The 20,225-nt window shown below is 42.6% G+C and overlaps 1 long non-coding RNA gene across 2 annotated transcripts; it reads left to right on the top strand.

Annotated features, from left to right (window-relative positions):
* Nucleotides 1–3,059: 3,059 nt before the first annotated feature.
* Nucleotides 3,060–8,125, top strand: LOC108449511. 2 transcript variants are annotated; one of them, XR_001865674.1, is made up of 4 exons: nucleotides 3,060–3,134; nucleotides 3,227–3,333; nucleotides 6,782–6,915; nucleotides 7,888–8,125. It is a non-coding gene; the product is annotated as an uncharacterized LOC108449511 (long non-coding RNA). The 2 variants fall into 2 exon arrangements; XR_001865673.1 differs by having other exon boundaries at nucleotides 6,782–8,125.
* Nucleotides 8,126–20,225: the final 12,100 nt, after the last annotated feature.

Consider the following 20,225-nt stretch of genomic DNA (forward strand, 5'->3'; position numbering starts at 1 on the left):
ATGAGTTCCACTTTGAGTAACGATGAGCTGACTAATGCAAAGAAAGCATTGCCCTTGCTTGGATTGGCATACTGCCATTTATGACCTCATTTAAACAAAAAAATTTTAAAATGCTGACTATAGTTCATACATTTTTCTGAGTCATGGGGATTAACCAAGTGAGGTTCACTGGAGTAGCCTTTAGAAGAGCCAGCCTGAGAATGGTTTTTCCTTCCCCAGAGGCTTCCCTGATGCTTCTTCCTCAAACTAATGCCAGCACATCTGCACAGGCCCAGGTGAGTGGTGCTGCCACCGGGCTAAACTCTTCCTCCTCCAGACCCAGACTGGGGACTCCACAGACGTATTCATGGGTCAGGGAAGTTTCCCTACTATTAAAAGTTGCCCTCAAAATCAAACCTGAACCTTTTGATATCTTCTAAACTGCAAACTAACAAAGGGGACAATAATAATTAACCCTGCATTTCAAATGTTAATTACAGAAGCATAGGTCTGATAGTAAAAAGTACATTTCCAGTGAACTTTAATTAACCTCAAAGCCTTGCCTTACTCTGCTTTTAGACTTATTACTGGACAATAGAAAAATTTCTGATATTTGGATTTGAAACACAAATGTGATCTAAGGAGGGATGAGTTGTAAGATAAAGGAACCATCAGTTTGCCACTTAAATATTTTGCTTGACTACACAGTTGTATCACTGTTACTCAGGATCTTTGAGTTATTATTTACTAATTTTGCTGATACTTAATTACACGTAGAAGAGCTCTTGGGAGCATCACACATGATGAGACTGTCATATATATACACATTTATATTTAAATCCTATGTTTGGGGGGGCAGCTCAGGTTAATCAAATGCTGATTGAGTGTTCAGTTTGGCTGAATGCTGCAGACAGATCTACATTCATCACTTCCAGGGTGAAAATTCATCTTGCTCTCACTAGTTGTTTGCTTATCAGCTGACTGCTCAATTCACTTGATTGCTCCCTCTGACCACACTATGGCTGGCTGCATCCTTTGCCTCCCAATCACACTAATTGACCTCTTAGTCAAAAATATTCCAGGTTTCAGTGCTCTGCTCACAGCTAATTGCACCCTAATGTATAATTTTGGCTGAGCATTCAGTGTGCATTTCCATGATAGGCACAGTATTTTCGGAGGCACTTAAATTAGAGGATTAGTGGAAATAATCTGCATGAAGGCACCATGTGTGGTCCCATGATCCCACAAAACCTGGGAGACAGCAATTAACTTAGGGTCTGTCCAAGAGTTTGGGCAGAGAGCACAACTGGGTCTGTATAAGAAATCACAGTGTTTCAAACAAAATTTACCAACCCAGATCTGTGCCAAACTAGCATCCATCCATGGAAAATTATTGACCTCTTGAGTCCCCTCTCCTACTTCCCAAAATAAGGTTCTGTTAGAACCCCACCATGTCCCCTGTGCTCTCCACATGCTATCCAAAATGAGAGTTATTAGGAGCCAACGAAATTTAATACATAATTTAAAAGCAGGGTGTCAAGGAGTGACTCTGCTGCCATTAAACATTAAAATAACACCGTGCGTACAATTTGCACAAATAGCAGGGAGCGAGCTGGGAAACTTATCTTTGTCAAGAAATGTATCTGTTGTCAGAAGATGGAAATTAATTTGGGAAAGCGCATTCTAGTCAACACTTTCTTTGTATTATGTGCTGCTAGTGCAAATTAAGCACCATATAAAGTTTACCCAAGGTTGTTACAGGTTTGTTTGCTGCCAAGAAATTAGTTTCTTAACACTAACCATTTCTGACAAACCAAGGAAATCCAGTATGTGAAAACAGCAAGCAATTTGCTTACTGAAAAAATGTACTGTCTTCTATATTTAGAGATTTATCTACTTTTAAAGGTGTAGAATTTTGCAGGTCTGATCTTATTCCAGATGACTCTGGAGAACTAGGAAGCACATCAGAGAGACTATGTGCTTGGAAAGCAGAAAAACTCAAAATATGAAAAGCAGAATTTCTGTGGGGCTTTCCCAAGAGATTGCCCTGTGTTATCCCGCACCTGCTGTAAGCCCAGACACTCCACCTGCACAGAGATGGAACTCCCTGAACCCCTCCCTGCAATATTCAGAATATTTCTTAGTTTCTACAGAGTCATTAAATTAGTATCAGTAACAACAGTACCAGTAACGTTCTGCTAATAGGTCTTCACACAATTTGAAGGGACAGCAGAGGGCATATGTGGTCTTACTACCAAGAAAGAGCTATTTGAGAGAGCAAGTTTTCAGAAGTAGAAACTTTAGCATCTTCTTTGGAAGAAAAGAGCTGTTCTTGTCTGCTTCATTATAACTTGTAATAATGGTAGGGCTCACTGAGAAGGTGCTGTTAGAAACTGCACGTTGTAACCAGCTCCATGAATCCAACAGGAAGTCAAAAAGCAATATATTGGTTTGAATTCTTACCATTCTGGGATAATTTAGGGGCACCTCATCTCAGCTAACATGTGTCCCATGCTCAGGCAGGGCTTTTGCCTGAGCTCCCAGCTAACAGAGATGGATGAGAGCTCCTGCACCCATTGGAGATCAGCCCTGTTCACGGCTCCTGTTGCAGAATTTTGGCCAAGAATTAGGGATTTTAAAGCTTTCCACTGGTGCTGGTCTGTTCAGAGAGAGGCTGTACACCCCAGTGTTTTGTCCTGTTTCCAGATGCCATCATTTAGACCCATGAAATGCTTTCAGCACAGGTGCTTTGCTAAGCTGAGGACTGAACACAAAGGAGAGGGACCTGGCAGGCCTGAGTGGGAAAAAGTATTTGGAAATAAAAGAACATACTACTTTATTTTTATTCTTTCTAATTCCTATGGCATTTCCCATCAGGTAAGTTCTGGAATACCTTCAGGGTCCAGTGTACAAGTGGAAGCAGCAGCAGCTTTGAGAACACGTTTAAAATGCAGTCTCCGTATTTCTCCTTCTCTCCGGGTGGATGTGCAGGTGCTGTCGAGCACCACGTTGCTATGGCTACTCCTGGAGTGCTACCTGAGCCCACTGTGTGCCAAAATCAGCCCAGGAGGAGTGTGTGAGAACTGCAGTCAGCACAATTAATGCAAGGCAGAGCCATTCTGAGCCACCGTCCACAGCAGACACACTTTGGGCAGGTGAAGATTTGGGATTTGCAGTCCTAGGAGCACCTCTCGGGAGGAAAAAAAAAAAAAAAAAAGCTGCAAGATTTGATTCACTTTTATTCCAGTTCAGTTTCAGGCAGTTACAAAGAGCCAGCCCCAGGATGAATGCAGCATGCCAGGCTGGAGAAGACAACAATCATGGGCCAGGAGGATCATTAACAACACTGCTCAGGTACACAGCTCATTGCATGAGCATTTTCTACTACTCACACTCTTTTTTGACCTTCTGTATTTTTCACCACGCACTGCCTGATCTGTTTTGCTTTCAGCTGACCACGGGCATTCAAAAATGAGAACAACAGTTACAGATCTGAAACTGTAATGCCAGAATTCAGGCTCAAAACACTATTTTCAGGGTGTGAAAATTACATTTTCAGTTGTCAGATTGGCAGGAAGTGTGTGCACAAACATACATAGAATCATAAATGGGTTGGAAGGGACCTTAAAGATCGTCTCATTCCAACCCCCTGCCATGGGCAGGAACACCTTCCACTATCCCAACTTGCTCAGAGCCCCATCCAACCTGTCCTTGCACACTTCCAGGGATGGGGCAGCCACAGCTTCTCTGGGCAACCTGTGCCAGAGCCTCCCTACCCTCACAGGGAAGAATTCCTTCCTAATATCTAACCTAACCCCAATTCTCTTTCAAACTGAAGCCATTCAAATAATAAAAAAAGCCAATAACTCATGTTAAAAAATGATATGCAGATAAAGCCATTACATAAAGCAGTCACTGAAATATGAACATATACAAGTAAATAAAATGGGAAAGCTGTAGATTGTGCCATGACTCTGCCTTGCCTTTACTCAAGCCAGTCAAGGAATTACCAAAGTGTTGAGAAAATGTTGTCATTGCTGCTGCTACTTCTATGAGCACCCCATGAAGTGAAGACATTATTATCCTGACCAAAACTTTTGACCGGAAATTCCAAACTACCATTCACAAACAAACATTCACAAAGACAACCTTCTCCTGAGAGGAGTGGGAACTTCTGTGCTCTCCTGTAGATACAAACACAGGGCAAGAACTCACACTTTTCAGAACAGAACGAGACACCTGGCATTATCCAAGTACATCCCTACCTCCCTTTCCTACCTGATTCCCACAACGGTTTCCTGAGATGTGTAGTGAGTTAATTGAACTGCCCTCTCCTAAGACATATTATTCCATCTGGTGTAACTGCTTATATTTTATTAGTTATTTCTCTGATGGAATAAAAATACTCATTATAGCATTGTAGAAAGCTGTTACAGTGTTTGTGTTGTGCTTGGTTACACCACAGCAAGCAGGTTTTAAAAGATGAGAGGTTTTCAGTGCCTTATTGCTCTGAAGATAACCATTGCTGTTATTATTTCTGTTACATTTATCCCTAGAAGCCCCACCGAGATCGCACCAGGCAGTTTTGAAATCCACAATATGAGATTTGTGACAGAATTTTTTCCTACCCTAGCACATGAAGCAAAGGCAGATGGGCAACTTAGACACAGAAACTAATGTAGCTTCCCCAAAGAATGATCTCTGTCGGGATTAAATCACATCTCCTGGCTCACCTGAAGTCCTCATCCACTAAACTCTGCTCCTGCTTTGTATCTTGTATTACTTCTAGTAACTTCTCCACAGAAAATATTTATTGGGCCTCTCAGGTTACATCAAATAGCATGGAAGGTACAGATCTGTACCACTGAAACATCAGGCTTATTTGGCCATCAAAGGTTGCAAAAATTTTCAGAGAGGCTGCAGTGCAGTCACTGGAGCGGGGATGAAGAGAAATAGCGTGCATGAAATAAATCTGCATGAGGAGAAGTCATATGTCTCTCTGCAAGTCTGTGTTTCAGTGCTGCCTGGTTCATTCCTCTTTCCAGGTGCAAATCAAGTTCTCAGTATAACCCAAAATGTTGGGGGCAAGTTTTAGTGCTCCCCTGCCCACCAACAGGTTTGATGATGATTTGAATGAAGCTGTTTTGGCAATATTAACAAGGTGATATTCACCTAAGCAAGAATCCGCTTTCAGAACTCAGTAAACTTTACTGGAGGTCAGCAGGATATGGGTTCCCGACTCTCAGGAACATCAGTTCCTGAGGAATTCTCGTGTCCCTGTGTCCACAAATCCTCAGCTCTAAAAAGACAGCAATATCTTTGCACTTTGCTGTAAAGGAAGTAACAGTACACAAAAGTATTATCAAAGTGCAAGTCTCACCCAGAAAATCAGAGGCAGCTTTCAAACAGATGCATCTGTCTCCAGTGAGTCCATGTGCCTGGGCACAAGGGCATGAGTGTTTCAACGACCATCTTGGTGCATTTTTATGGATGACAAAGTACAATTTCAACTAGAGTCTTACTCAACATTAAAAAAAAAAAAATTATTAGATACTTTTCATGGCTTAGAGACATACTCTTCACTTGGTGTGCAAGTATTAATACTAACCCTGTGAAAACTGCTCAGAATAGAAAGGTTAGGGAGAGAACTTGACAGAACAGGAAAATATTTTTCCTCAAGGATGAATCAGACTTTAAATTTGGTGGTGAAAATAAAAGGAGCATGTGGTAAAGATCAGAATAAGTACATTCTTTGTCTTCAAAGAGCATAAGCGATGTTGCTGCTCTGCTGGAGTGAGAACAAGCTCAAAAGCATATTGGAGAAAAGAATGGGATTTCCAGAAGATATCATGGGTGGCCGGACACCTCTTCCCCTGAGCACTGACCTGGAACACCTGCAGAACACTGGAAAATCCCCCAACAGGCTCTTGTGCCGAGGAGCAGCTGCCCTGGAGAAGGATGTGAGGGTCAGGCAGGACAGTTCACTCAGCTCCTGCTCAGGTTTTGGCTAACCCAGCTCATGCTAAAGTCTGACGTAAGCTGGAAGCAGCACCATCCCATCAAAGCCAGGGCACAGCTTGTCAGGAAGGGCCACTCTGCAGTCACCATCACCAGAAAATTGGAGCTGTTACCTTTTGTCTGGCATTTTCCTCAGAATCCATTGACTTCTGGAAATGGCAAAGTCCAAACCTCCCAAGCTGGGAGGTGTAAAACTTCAGCTTACCCCAAAAGTTTTTGGAGCAGATCCAATAGCAGCTGGACTGCTGAGGCTTTTGTGTTTCCTGGTGGGATACAGGGGATGCTGACACTGTGACAGAGCAGGAAGGATGAGCACTCTCACCACTGAATAGGGAACTAATTCTTTTTTCATTCATAGGTGCATGATATTAAGAGCCAGGGGTTATAAGATAGCAAATCTTACAACTTGGATGGTGGTTAAGGGAATTAATGTGACAGATGAGTCACCAAAAATGTGATTGAGCCCTTGTTTGTCATCTTTGTTCAATAATGAGCTCATGAAATAAAGTTTAAATCACAGATTACACTGTCCTGTAAATATGAGAGATCTGAAAGGACCCTGACAGTCAGTGCAAAAGATCAGGCTGCAAAAATTTGCTGCTCTTCAAGTCTTTCCCTTCATGTGGCTTTTTGGAGCCAGAAAGGATGGGACAGGTTTGCTGTGGAGGGTCAGTGTCCTCCTCTGCTGGTTTTCCCCACACTGCACATGAAAAGCTGCTCCTCCCATTACAGCAACCTCTTCTTGTTTAATATTTACAGCAATCTCCTTCTGCTTAATTCCCAGCATGGATCCCAGATGGCTGAACAGCCAGAATTCTGCTTTGGTGGATGGTCACAACCAAAACCACACAAGAAGACCCAATTTCTTGTGTGCTGGAAGAGGTGGTTGTTGGTGCTCTCCAGAAACCAGTACAGGAAGTACCTCTCCAGCTTTGTTCTTTTCCTACTGAGTCTCCCTTTTCCAAGGAGTGGTGTTGATCTGATTATCCCATACATTATAGTGATGCAGATTAAGACTGAGCATACATTTTCACATGCCCATGGTTTAACATCCAGTAAAAAAAAGTGCTCAGAAGTATTTATTAAAATGACTTGTACATTTTATAAAATATCTGTATCAATTAATTGCTAATAAGTAGTTCAAAGCTGACTCAGAGCTGAATTAATAATTTAACACTCATAACTTATTCAATTAATTCAGTCTCTCTGCTTTTTTTTTTCTGGAATGACTTATCAGGAGTTATCCTCTCTTTGTGTCCAGGCAAGGATCTTCAAGTCTGTCATTTTAAATTAAAATCCTTCCCTCTCCTGAAATGTTATTACTTCACAAGATTGATCTTATACAATTTATTGCAACTATTTCATACTAAAAATTCAAGTACTGTTGAGAATTATGATGAGAGAAATATACGCGCTTTTTCTTGAGAGTTGAGAGTCATTCTTTTCATTCTAAGGAATGTTTAAAAAACTCTCTCAAACTCTGCATTTTTCAGGGACAGGGAGGGCAGAGGGGACCGATGATTGGAATTTGGGAACCTATCACAGCATTCCCTCTCTGGCACAAAGAATTGACTGAGGCAGCATCACATTGGAAAAAACAGGCAACTGCAAGATTACTGCATTTGCAAAAAGATGCACACAGTATTTTAGATACCACAGTGATTTGTTTTTTCCCTTCTCACTGCAGGAGAATAATGACACAATCAAAACCACACTGAAATCACTGAAAGCCTTTGAGTCCTTTCAGTAGAATTCAGAGGGCTGAGATGCCAATAAATAGAATTGCTTGGCAAATATTGACACTTTAAGGACAGATACTGCATAAATGTTGAGTACTCTCTGTGTACCCAGCTTTACATTGAAGATTTAAAAATGTTTTTGTTTCTTTAGCTGGTCCTCAGTAGAGCATCTGTAGAGAGAAAATAAGTTAAAAATGGAGAAAGATGGGGAAGTAACCAAAACAGTGACCTTTATGTAATGCACCCAAAGGACACCATGACAAGATCCACGGATGAGCAATCTGCGACCCCTGTGGCTCCAATCCAGGCTGAAGCCTCACTGATCACACATAAAGCTGGGAGAAACAAACACAGAACTCGCTTCCAAACGAAAGCAAAATAAAAGTAAATAGCAGCCATCATTCCTATTTCTGAATGCCTGCCTTGTATTCATTTCTCCCCAGTGAAGATGGTTGATCAGCACAGTGCTTTCTCTGCTTTTCTAGAGCTTTAAGTTCTGTATAATACCACTAACTTAAGAAGAGACTGTGCTTTGATGCTCTCTCTGTTAATTATTTCCATGCAATTTGAATTAACACTTTGCTCATTAAATATTTCTAGAGATGAGCTTGAGGCATGGAATTTGAAGGTAGTTTCCTCTGAAGTTCAGGACAAATTGCATCCAAGGTTTTTATGACACTACCTGGGATATAGGACTGAAGATCAACTGGTAGCAGTATAGTGGCACTGTAAAGGAAATGATTTTGTCCTTCAGAACCTCTGTTTCAACATATAAAACTAAAACTAATGCCAACAGCACCTTCCTTTGTTATGCAATTTGGTAACTCGAGTTTGGAAATCGTTAGGTGTCACTCCTGGATCCACTGTGAGAGCGTACCTGTCTGGCATTTTGGGTTTGGTCCATGCAGAATTGCTTCATTTTGAAATATTTACTGATTAACAGTAAATATTCAGCTCTTCAGGTAATTAGGATGCTGACCAACACAATCATATCTACTGATCCAAAAATTATAAACTTTACAGCATATAGATAACTTGTACTATTTTAAAAATAAATACATAATTCACAAGCAATAGCACAAAGCATAAAGGATATTACCTGCCTTGCCTAAGTGTATTTCAGCTACAAGAAATCAGAGAAAAATAGGAATTGTTCAAAAACCTGGGAGGCTGGCACTTACCACTCCAGCTGCTTACTAGAGCAGGAAAAATTCCCTCCAGCCTTGCAGGGAGCGGGAGTTACCAGTTACTGCATTGCAGCTCTAGTCCTCAAGCACTGCACAGCCCCTGGAAGCCAGCACAGGAACACAGGCCAGGCAAGAGGCTGCACTCAGAGCCAGCCACATCTACCTGGGCATGCAGGGAGAGAGCAAACCCCTTTTCAGAGCTGCAACAACTTCCTTTCATTCATCCTTCTCCCAGACAGGAAAAGACAGCAGAGCAGCGCTTGCGAGATCCGAGCAGGTCTCGCTCACAGTTTGGAGTTCCCTGAGCAGCACCACTTTCCCCTGGAGGATCAATCAAGTCCAGAACCAGTAAGAAAACATGATCAGGTTATGCTGTGGAGTGATTTATGTTTATACACATCTGGTGGGTGGGGAAGTTCACATAAAACATCTGTGTGGTTGATCAAATGTGCCTGTGATGGGTTATAAAATGTAATCGCTGATTGCAGCAACTCTGAAAGGAAACTTCTCAGCTCTTTAAAATTAACTGAAGTCCCACTACAGCAAAGTCGCTAATTATTTCTATGTCATTAAGCAGGGTTTTGTCAGCATGCAGAGACCAGAATTCCCCAGTAACCACAGACTGATTTCAGTGTAAGATGGGCACCTCAATCTCTCTGATGTACCAGAGAACCTGAAGGTATTTACAACCTAAACAGACAGCAAACTGAGGAGGGGAGGGGACAGCAGGCTTCATTCTATCTTAATTCATTAATAAAAGCTTAAAAGAAACAAACTTGGAAGGCAAAGAGGAGCTCGGGTTTGGAAGTGCCCAGCTGGAGCACTGTGCAGTGCCTGCAAGACAGAAAGAGAAGACGCTAAGATGAACAAAGTGACTCAGGGATGAGGCAAGACTGCGCCTCCACATTGCTTTTCCTTTGACTCCAGAGGGAAGCAGAGGAAGCTGGCAGATCAAGGGTGAAGGTAGCCTAGAAGAGGGATACAGAACCCTGAAGCACTGGTCAGGTCAGGGCTCTGATGGACAGGAGTCGGTCTTTGCAGAAGGGCTAAAGGACAGCAACTGCAGAAATGCTGTTGTGGTGAAGAGGGGTTGAACCTTTCAGGACAGAGTGGAGGGGGAAAAGGAAAGACAAAGCAGTTGTCTCTTTATTCCCTGGTGCACAAAGGGTTAAAAAATAAACAGAAGAGAGATGAAGTTTTGGAAAACTCCAGTGGTTTGGATTCTGTTCAAGGCTTGGATCAATCCATCCCAACTTGAAAAAAACAGGACAATGGTGTCCACTTGGCTCAGTTGCAGGCTCTATGGATTTTTATTACCAATGGCTGGAGTTCAAGACAAGTGAGTTGTAAATAAGGAGAAATGAAACACAATAAAATAGTCTCCAGAGATTCACCTAGAAAACATCTGGAGTTTTGGCACTAACATATAGAAGTCTATACCAGTGGGAATGCAACATGTTACTGTGAAGTGCAGTAAGAAATAGCACAGATAAATGAGAAGTTGAGGCCTCATATATATCACAATATTTCAGCTCCTTTTGGTTGTGTGAGTTTCCAGTACTCTGAAGTCCTGCCAAATATTTCATTGGTACCTTATTAGATGTTCTTGGTTTACTACCTTTTGCTTTGTAAAGCACTGATTTAGTGTCAGTCAATTTAATTTTTTAAAACACAACCAGATGTCCTGTTCATTTAGCATATGAGAAAACCACATCGGAAACATGTGTTCTTATGCATTCCAACACAGACACCACGATTTCTTTCTCTTGCTAAAACAGTCTTACTCCTGAAATAAGTCCCCTTTTTATCTTGGACATCAAATGCCACACTGGCACGCAACACTATTCTGATCTTCGCAAACTTTCCTTAGTGCTTGTATTTAGCCAAAAGATCCTTAATTTGGGGTTCGTCTCCTGGATTCCCACAGAGCTTTTCATTTCTTTTACAATGGTGACATCATTGTTTGCATTCTGGACTGACCTGGCCCGCTCTCTTTGGTGGCAGGGGAAGCACTTGAGGCCAGGGGCCCTCGCAGAGCTGGAGGCAGCCGAGCGTAAGGGTATGCTCCGAACCTCCCCACATTGTTTAGGGAAAAGGGTTTCAGCACTGTCAGCACAGCGACCTCGGGAGCGAAGGTTAAGGAACCTCCCAAAATTCAGTCTGGGTGGTGCTCAGCTCAGCAGGGATGCACATATCCTCCCAGTCAATGTTTAACTGACTCCATTCTCTTTTTGCTCAGGGGGTGCAATATCATCCTGTTTAAATTTAAGAGTGGAAAATGAGCCACTCGGCACTGAGAAAGTGTAAATAAAATTATCTCCACACTGCTGCAACTTGGAAATCCTCTGCTTCCCAATGTATTTTTCAAAGACTAACACACATCTGTGATTAGCAGCTCCTCTGGAATGGCAGGGGGTTTGGAGGGACACCCAAGTTGAGAGCTGCTTTTGTTTGTGGTTGTGCTCTTTCCTTGGCCAACTGGGGGATTATTTCAATGGTTTGCAGCCCCACACTTCTATTGCCTTCCAAAAGAGTAATTCTGCATTTGGCTAAATCTGCAAGCTTTCTTTCTAAATAATTTGGTCGAGAACAACTAAGTCTGGATGCTGCCTATTGTGTCAGCACCACAGGCATAGATGAGTCCTTCTGCAGATGTTTACAGTCACCAGAACCAAGCTGGGAACACAAAAGCACTAAGGTGAACACAGACTCTCACCCTGCCTGATGCTAGCACTGAGGCATCTCTATGCCTCTCTCTTATTTTAGAGACCTATTTCTACTGTCTACAAAGACAACACTCTCCAGAAGATCCCTCCAGCCCGAGGAGGAGCCCAGCACCCTTTGTCCCCAGAGCCCAAACTCTGGGCTTACCTAACACAAAGGCAATCATTTCTGGGAATCACACCATGACTGAGAACTAAAATGCTCCTCCAAAATCTGGCTTTGATGACTACAAACCCAAAATTCCATCTGAATCAATAGCCCAGATGTTCCCAGGCCCAGCTAGGAAAAAAGCCAGGACTTGAAGTCTGGGTTGATATTCATACCAATCCTCTGTGACCACCGAGCCCTACCCTCACAAAGGTGAGCTCAGACAAATCTCAGATGTTGGTGAGCAAACCTACAGGAGATTCTCTGGGCAGCCCTGGAGCTCTCCGTAGCTTAAATTTTCTCCCACAAAGTTCATCATATTTTTCCTCTTCCATTATTAACACTTCTAGCACAGGAGGGATGCACATATCCTCCCAGTCAATGTTTAACTGACTCCATTCTCTTTTTGCTCAGGGGGTGCAATATCATCCTGTTTAAATTTAAGAGTGGAAAATGAGCCACTCGGCACTCGGTGCAGAGAAAGTGTAAATAAAATTATCTCCACACTGCTGCAACTTGGAAATCCTCTGCTTCCCAATGTATTTTTCAAAGACTAACACACATCTGTGATTAGCAGCTCCTCTGGAATGGCAGTGAGTTTGGAGGTTACTCCAAGTTGAGAGCTGCTTTTGTTTGTGGTTGTGCTCTTTCCTTGGCCAACTGGGGGATTATTTCAATGGTTTGCAGCCCCACACTTCTATTGCCTTCCAAAAGAGTAATTCTGCATTTGGCTAAATCTGCAAGCTTTCTTTCTAAATAATTTGGTCGAGAACAACTAAGTCTGGATGCTGCCTATTGTGTCAGCACCACAGGCATAGATGAGTCCTTCTGCAGATGTTTACAGTCACCAGAACCAAGCTGGGAACACAAAAGCACTAAGGTGAACACAGACTCTCACCCTGCCTGATGCTAGCACTGAGGCATCTCTATGCCTCTCTCTTATTTTAGAGACCTATTTCTACTGTCTACAAAGACAACACTCTCCAGAAGATCCCTCCAGCCCGAGGAGGAGCCCAGCACCCTTTGTCCCCAGAGCCCAAACTCTGGGCTTACCTAACACAAAGGCAATCATTTCTGGGAATCACACCATGACTGAGAACTAAAATGCTCCTCCAAAATCTGGCTTTGATGACTACAAACCCAAAATTCCATCTGAATCAATAGCCCAGATGTTCCCAGGCCCAGCTAGGAAAAAAGCCAGGACTTGAAGTCTGGGTTGATATTCATACCAATCCTCTGTGACCACCGAGCCCTACCCTCACAAAGGTGAGCTCAGACAAATCTCAGATGTTGGTGAGCAAACCTACAGGAGATTCTCTGGGCAGCCCTGGAGCTCTCCGTAGCTTAAATTTTCTCCCACAAAGTTCATCATATTTTTCCTCTTCCATTATTAACACTTCTAGCACAGGACCGGGGGAACAGCTACAAGCTGAAGAAGAGTAGATTTGGATCAGATATTAGGTAAAAATTGTCCCCTCTGAGGGTGGGGAGGCCCTGGCACAGGTTGTCCAGAGAAGCTGTGGCTGCCTCATCCTTGCAAGTCTCCAAGGCCAGGCTTGATATGGCTCTGAGCAGCCTGGGATAGTGGAAAGTGTCCCTGCCCATGGCAGGGGGTTGGAATGAGATGTTCTTTAAGGTCTCTTCCAACCCAAGCTATTCTATGGTTCTGTGATTCTATGATTTAGTGCCAAGTTCCTCATAAATCACAGGCTGCGGCAATGGCAGGCACTGTGTAAACTCTGAGTTGTTGGACTGGCATAAAACAGCCAGTGAGGTTCAGGCCTCTCTTATGGATCAGCTTCCCCTACAGGCCCCACTGTTAGCACGTGAAGGGTGTTGGTTAAGAATGAACAGCAAGAACAGGTTGTTCCCCTTAACTGTGCCTTGTTCATGCCCTGGATGTTGCGATCCTTATGTCCAAAATGAGCCAGGAGAAGTGACTGGGATGCCAGCTAGAGGGAACTGCCATCCTGCCCAAAACTGAATGCAGCGCTAGATGATCAGCCTCTACCCCAGCTTTTGTGCTGCACCACATGTGAAGACAAGGCAGGTGGAGAACTGGTGCCAGCTGTGAAAGCTGGAGAGTTTAGGAGACCAAAAGACCTTGACACTTGCACACTGCTACCTGACCAACATCCTCACAAACAGCCCAGGATAAAAGATGTTTACATGACAATGATTTACCACAAATTCCCCACAGATTCCAGAGCCTGCTGCACCCCTGCACTGGTGCAAAGGGGTTTGGCTAAAAGTCCATCAGCTGCAGTTACAGAAACAGAAGCAGAAACCTGAATCTCATGTTCAGCCACTTAAAACAACCATGTACTCTTTGATTCTGTAATTACTGGACGGAGCCATCACTTTCTTCCCATTTTCCAACCACCAATTAACCAGAGACTCTCATATGCATCATAATAAAAACCCTTTTCTCTTAGTGATCATGCAAAAATGAGAATGTAGACAATGTAATCACATTAGAAATGGTATTCAATTAATAGTTAGCTAAAAATTATTCAAATGGTGATTCAGGGACTGAATAATAAACGGGAAATGGACCAATTAAGCTAAGGACAGGCTAATGGCTGCAGTGCAACAAAGTAAGGCCAATGACAATTTGATAAATTAATAGAAAGCTTTTGGGTGGGCTGACACATAAGGAGCAGGGGAAATAGGGAGGTATGGATAATTGACATTCTGAAATCAGAATACAGCTCTGTCAGGAGACAAAAGGAGGGCTTTAAGCAAGCAGAGCCTATGGAAATCAGACATCACTCTTTGACACTTCACAGAGCTCTATAGGGATATTTCAATCACATGTCTCTGACCACTGCATCGAGTAGATGCTCACTTTAAATACATGCAGGAAGTTTCTGATATAAAAAAATACATATCCAAAATCCAAATGAGAACAGAAGCTGTCCAGAGGAACTGACAGGAATTAACACAGTTCAGAAAATGAGCATTTTGCTTTAAAACAAGCAACATGAGCTAGCTGGGGACTAGCTGCACCACTGAAACAACTGCTGTTGTAGTCTCAGCAGCCATGGAATACACACTTATTGCAAAAAGGCAAAAATAACATTGTGTCCATGAGATAATTGCCAAATTATGCCCATGTACTCCAACATATCAGCCTAAGTCAGTCTTGTAAAGGAACATACAGAATTTCCACACCAGTCATTCCTTATGACTTTCCATTAAGAATCTCGTTTTGGTGTTTGATCCCAGCCAGATTTTCTCTGTCACCTCTTGAGGAAATAATCTGATGTTTCACCCCCAGGCCAAAGCTATAAGCATCTGGAAATGGTTGAATGACAATATTCATTTTGCCTGAAAAACACCTTTGCCAAGTGAAGCCTTGATCTGCAATAGAAGCACCAAAGTGTATAGGAACAACAATGGGGTGTATGCCATCATCCCTTTTCCCCAGGGGTTAGAAATCCCTCTTTCTCTGCCCTGAGTTTTTCCATTTGCTCATCTCCATTGGGATTGCAGCTACTTGAACGCAACCATCCTCCTAAATTCCCCCCACTCAAAAGCATTACATTATATGAAACAAAAACTCCAAACGTATTTCTTTCGCTGCAATAAGGTGCCCCAAGCTGCTGGGGCACTATGACAGAGGACTATAATCCTCCTCTTGTTCAGAGAGACGAGGGGAAGGAAAGGACCTGCTCCAGGCTCCAAGTGACAATAACAGAAAGTTAATAGGTGGCAGCACAAAACTTCCAAACCAGCAAAAATACCCTGCAAAACCAGCAAAACAAGAAAGTCAGTTCCTCTCATATCATGGTTTCTTCAGCCCGCCTATTACCTTGGAATAACAGAGGTCCTATTCATTGTGCTGGAGCAAAGCAGCCTTCGCACTAAGTGGTCCTTGCAGAAATACAGAGCAGTGCAGCATTTTGTGGCTTGGAAAACTGGTTGGTTTACTTATAATATGCTTATGTAGCCATAAATTCTCATCGGGAATTATCCTGAAATTGCAGCGTGTTTTCCAGGGTCATCATGTTACATGGAATGTTCAGCCTTGCCTAGGGCAGGATAATATGGAAGAAACACAGATATGCCTCAAAGCAAAACAACAAAAGGAGGCTTTCTGCTGGCTCCCAGGATTCTTGGTGTCATTGGGTTTTAGCACACATTCACTTTTAATACCTCATTTAATATCTAGAGATATTTTAAAAGGTCTTTGAACACTTTCCAGAGGCATTTCTTGCTTTTAAGTGATTTGTTACATTTAAGATTCAACCCTACTAAAACATGAGCATTACTTTTTAACTTTCAGAATAATGTACCAGTGACACACATGGAGATTTGGACTGGCAAGTTAAGGACTACATCTGGGAGTCCACAAAAGTATTTCAGTGCTGAGCCACACAGCTTCCATTGTCTGCTTCAGGCTTTCCAGAAACCAAAAGTTTTCCTGAAGAGCCTCTTACCCAGCAATTTTACCAGGCACAAAGAGCAGATCAGACCTTTGTGGGTGCTGCTCTGCTACAGAATTTTCTACTTTTTCAGCACTGCAGTGCCAAAGTCATAAACTCTGCTTTCAGTTCCTGCCATTTACTTGATAATATATGTAATTTAATGGTACACCATCATGATTGTTTCTAAGTGAAACAGATTTTCCGGGGACGGGGTTAAAGTTATGATCTAAGAGTTGGAAATTCCAGCTGAGACAGATGTACATAATGCTGGATTTGTTACCAGTGTAAAATTTTGCCCTTTTCTAAGCAAGGCTCTGAGCCCTCAGTGTGAACCAGGGCCTGGCACGAAGAATGGGAAAAGCCTAAAATTCAGCCTACGATCATGGCAGGTCAGGGGATGTCACAGGGCTCAAATCCACAGTTAGAAACCAGTCTCTTCTTTTGGTCCTAAAATCTGAGCAGCCACTTCAAAAAAGAGATCTTCTCACAGTAGCTCAGCATCTCTGAACTTTGTACACACCTCAAAAAGGAAAGGGATGCAAAAAACCCCAAGCAGTGGGGGCTTAGCTGTGAAATGGCTTAGCTGTGCTGCTCCTATTTATTAATTCCAATTCAATTTCAGTTGATAACACAAAACAAGCCTGCAGAGCATCCTTCTCACAACTCAAACCAAAGGAATCCAAATGCAGACCATTGTTGAAAGTACATGCTCTGACAAACATTTAGTTTGCAACAAAAACAAAAATGCCAGTAATAAAATAACACAGTAATAAATTGTTTTCCTGCCCTGTGTGTTTAAGGCTGCAAAATACATAAACGCACATACACACATGCAAATACTAGTCCACAAGAAACAGCTCAAATCTTTACTTTCAGTTTCCATTTCTAGACAAGGATCAGGTAAGAATCTGTTTTCAGTCTGAACCATCACATCCTTCCCATATTGGCTGGTTTTACCCCGAAGCTTCCAAATCTGGCCCACAGTGATCACATCAATTCAACTCATCTCTAACACATCTCTGACAGAAACACACTGTACTTTTTGTGACTTCAACACTAATTAGGCTGGTTTTGTGTGCATGACCAGTGATGGGAGCTTGTTTTTCAGGTATTGCACACATTCTGATCTTGTTTAGTCCAATCCTTTCTAGCTGATACAGAGTACAATAACAATCCCTTGCAGGATGTGCTGGTGGTCTGAGCCTGGGCCTTTCTCTTCCCTAACAGTGGCTCACACTGTGATTATCTCAGCTGGTATTAGTTCTCTTCCCTATATACCCCTGTGATCCAAAGCATACTTGCTGCTTTTCAGCTCTCTGGAACAGCTACTTCATCTCCCCATCCATAAAATATACCCATGATTCTACACAGTTATATCAGATATAAACCATTACAGCCCCCTCATTGACAGTGTGACCTCAGGCCACATTTTTGTCACTGTGGGTCTGGTTCTAGGCTGTGCTGAGCAGCTGATGGACTGATGGACTTCCTGGCCCAACACCTGGAGAGGCAGGTGCAAGATACTGGATGTCAAATATAGCAAGAGCAGAATTGAGATGAATGCAATCAGAAATCTTTTCATGAACATGCAAATGTTCTTTGCAGAAGAATGAAATATCCTGCTACCCCTCTATCAACATGGAACATATGAAAAACAAGCAAAATGAAACTGGCCCTCCAATACAATTGGCGTTACTACTGTCTATGGAGTTCTGTAATAAGGTTTCATAGCGATGGTCTCAGAAAGCCAGTTCATCACCTTCACAGAACTCAATAAAATAAAATTCTGGCAGTGGGAAATGTATCTCAAGGAGACATTGTTGGAAAATGAGTGGGAATACCTGGGAGCTACAGTCAAAGTGTAGTTGCTGAAGATCCAAACCAGACCCAAATCTTTATTTCATATATATCTGTTTTATTTCACATCATCTTCACAATCTGTTATATAAAATATGCTTATGATGTGCAAGGCACTGCATGCTCCAAAACGTCTCTTTCCTTTTCTCAAACTATAGAGACGTATTTTTGTGTCTCTCTATTTACATTTCATTTCTGAGTAAGTAGATGTGCTCAGACAGTATCCATCTGAGCTGAAAACTACCTAAGGCTTTCCAAAAAAGGTTTCTAAATTTTGCTAGCTAAAACTCACTCAACCTATTTTAAGCCTTCTCTTTAGGACTGGTATTCCTGCTCAGCAGATCTGGAATTTTTTGTATCACAGTTTTACTGTGGAGCAGATAGATTTGTTTACCAGCAGTACCTGACTGGTGTGAAAACAAATAAGATGAACTGGAATATTTCGGGAAGAGAAAGCAGATTTTCTTTTCTCATTTCTGTGCTTCATTTAGGGTATTCTTTCTTTTTTATCCTTTTCCTATGAACAACAAACACTGCAAAGATGATGTGCTTTTATGCTTCATGATATGATCCTGAATTGATGTGCTGGAAGCAGCAATGTATCTATTGCAGCCCTCAAACTTCCATCTACTTTCATTTCCTGGAATCATACATCTGGGAGCAGAGATCACCATCAGAAACTTGGAAACACCCAACATATGACAAGGGAAAATTATGGAAGTGTTTCTAAAGAGTGCTGGACACACATCTTTGTCCAAAATTTTTATCTGTATCTGCTTCAGAGGAGAGTTCTGGGAACACCCTTCCTCCTCAGGGACTGCAAGGGCACAGTTTCACCACAGGCTCTGCAAAACTGCAGCAGGTACTGCAGGGCCCCCACCGCTGCAGTGCACCAGTGAAGAGAGCATCACACATGAGCAGCAGGAGCAGAGAGGCATCCATCCCTTCTGCCACTCCCCCATTTCTGCTGCTCCATGCCTTCTGCTGCTCCTTTAGGCACCTGTCCTGCCGTGTCCTCCCTGCAGAGAGCTGCTGGAGCAGCATCACTGTGGCTACACTTAGGCAGCAGGTCCTTGAGTCAAAAATAAAACAGACCCACATGACACCTGATGCCTTTCTCCAAGTCACCGTGCTCAGGGCATCTCCCAAGCTGGGGTTCAAAACCAGGTGTTCCTTGCAACACTGATGATCCTGGTGGGTCCCTTCCAGCTCAGCATGTTCTGTGATTCTGTGGTTAATTAGCATTTGGGGGTGCCTCTTGCCAGCAGGTTCTCTGCAGCCACAGGCTATTTTCCACAGAAATATATGTGGGCTGTAAAGTGTCTTGCTACTCTCAGGAGCGAGCTGGAGTCCAGCACTGTAAGTATTTAATTACTCCGAATGGTTTTACAGCCTGGGGCAGGCTTGTGGCTAGCTACGCTGCTATGGGAGGCCCTGAGAAACTCTGGGATACTGCATGTAAATGGAAGCAGTCCTTCCCTCAGTTTTAAAATACACACATCTAACAAAGCATTTCAGGCGTTTCAAACTACATCTCCAGAAGTGCAAACACACCCACATCCACTGGGATGCTCACTTTGAGTCTTTATCAGAATAAAACTGAAGTAAATCATATTTTATTACATGATGAGTCACACAGTAATAGCAAAAAGTGTCAAATAATTTCCCACAGCCATGAACACATATATCACACACATATATAAATGCATGTATAAACACCCACATGTACAAATTTCACTCTATTGTTGCTCTTTGAGTAGGTACAGTTGCACATGAGTAAACCCTGACTTAAATATAGGAATTAACTTCACTGACAGTTTCCTGGGAAGTAGAGGAATATTTTTTTTTCCATAGCTCTTCTCTACAAGGCGTAAATACGGTAAAAAGAGAGATGGTCTTGGCCAGACAAGCAACTCCCTTTGCCAGGCTGCAGCCAGACTCTATTTAACCCTTTCTCCTCATCCGCCAGGACCCTCCTGTTCTTTCTCCAGGATCATTGCAACAGGAACTATTTCAAGTACACCCACTCAAATGGTTTGCAAAGTCCTCATGATTGTCTGTGAAGGTGGTAATGCTGAAGGCAAATAGGTGTTTTTTTCCCCTCATTGAAATGGGCTCAAAGAGTCACTTACTCTGTCTCAACT

The sequence above is a fragment of the Corvus brachyrhynchos genome, unplaced genomic scaffold (genome assembly GCF_000691975.1).
Source record: "Corvus brachyrhynchos isolate BGI_N302 unplaced genomic scaffold, ASM69197v1 scaffold209, whole genome shotgun sequence".
Lineage (NCBI taxonomy): Eukaryota > Metazoa > Chordata > Aves > Passeriformes > Corvidae > Corvus > Corvus brachyrhynchos.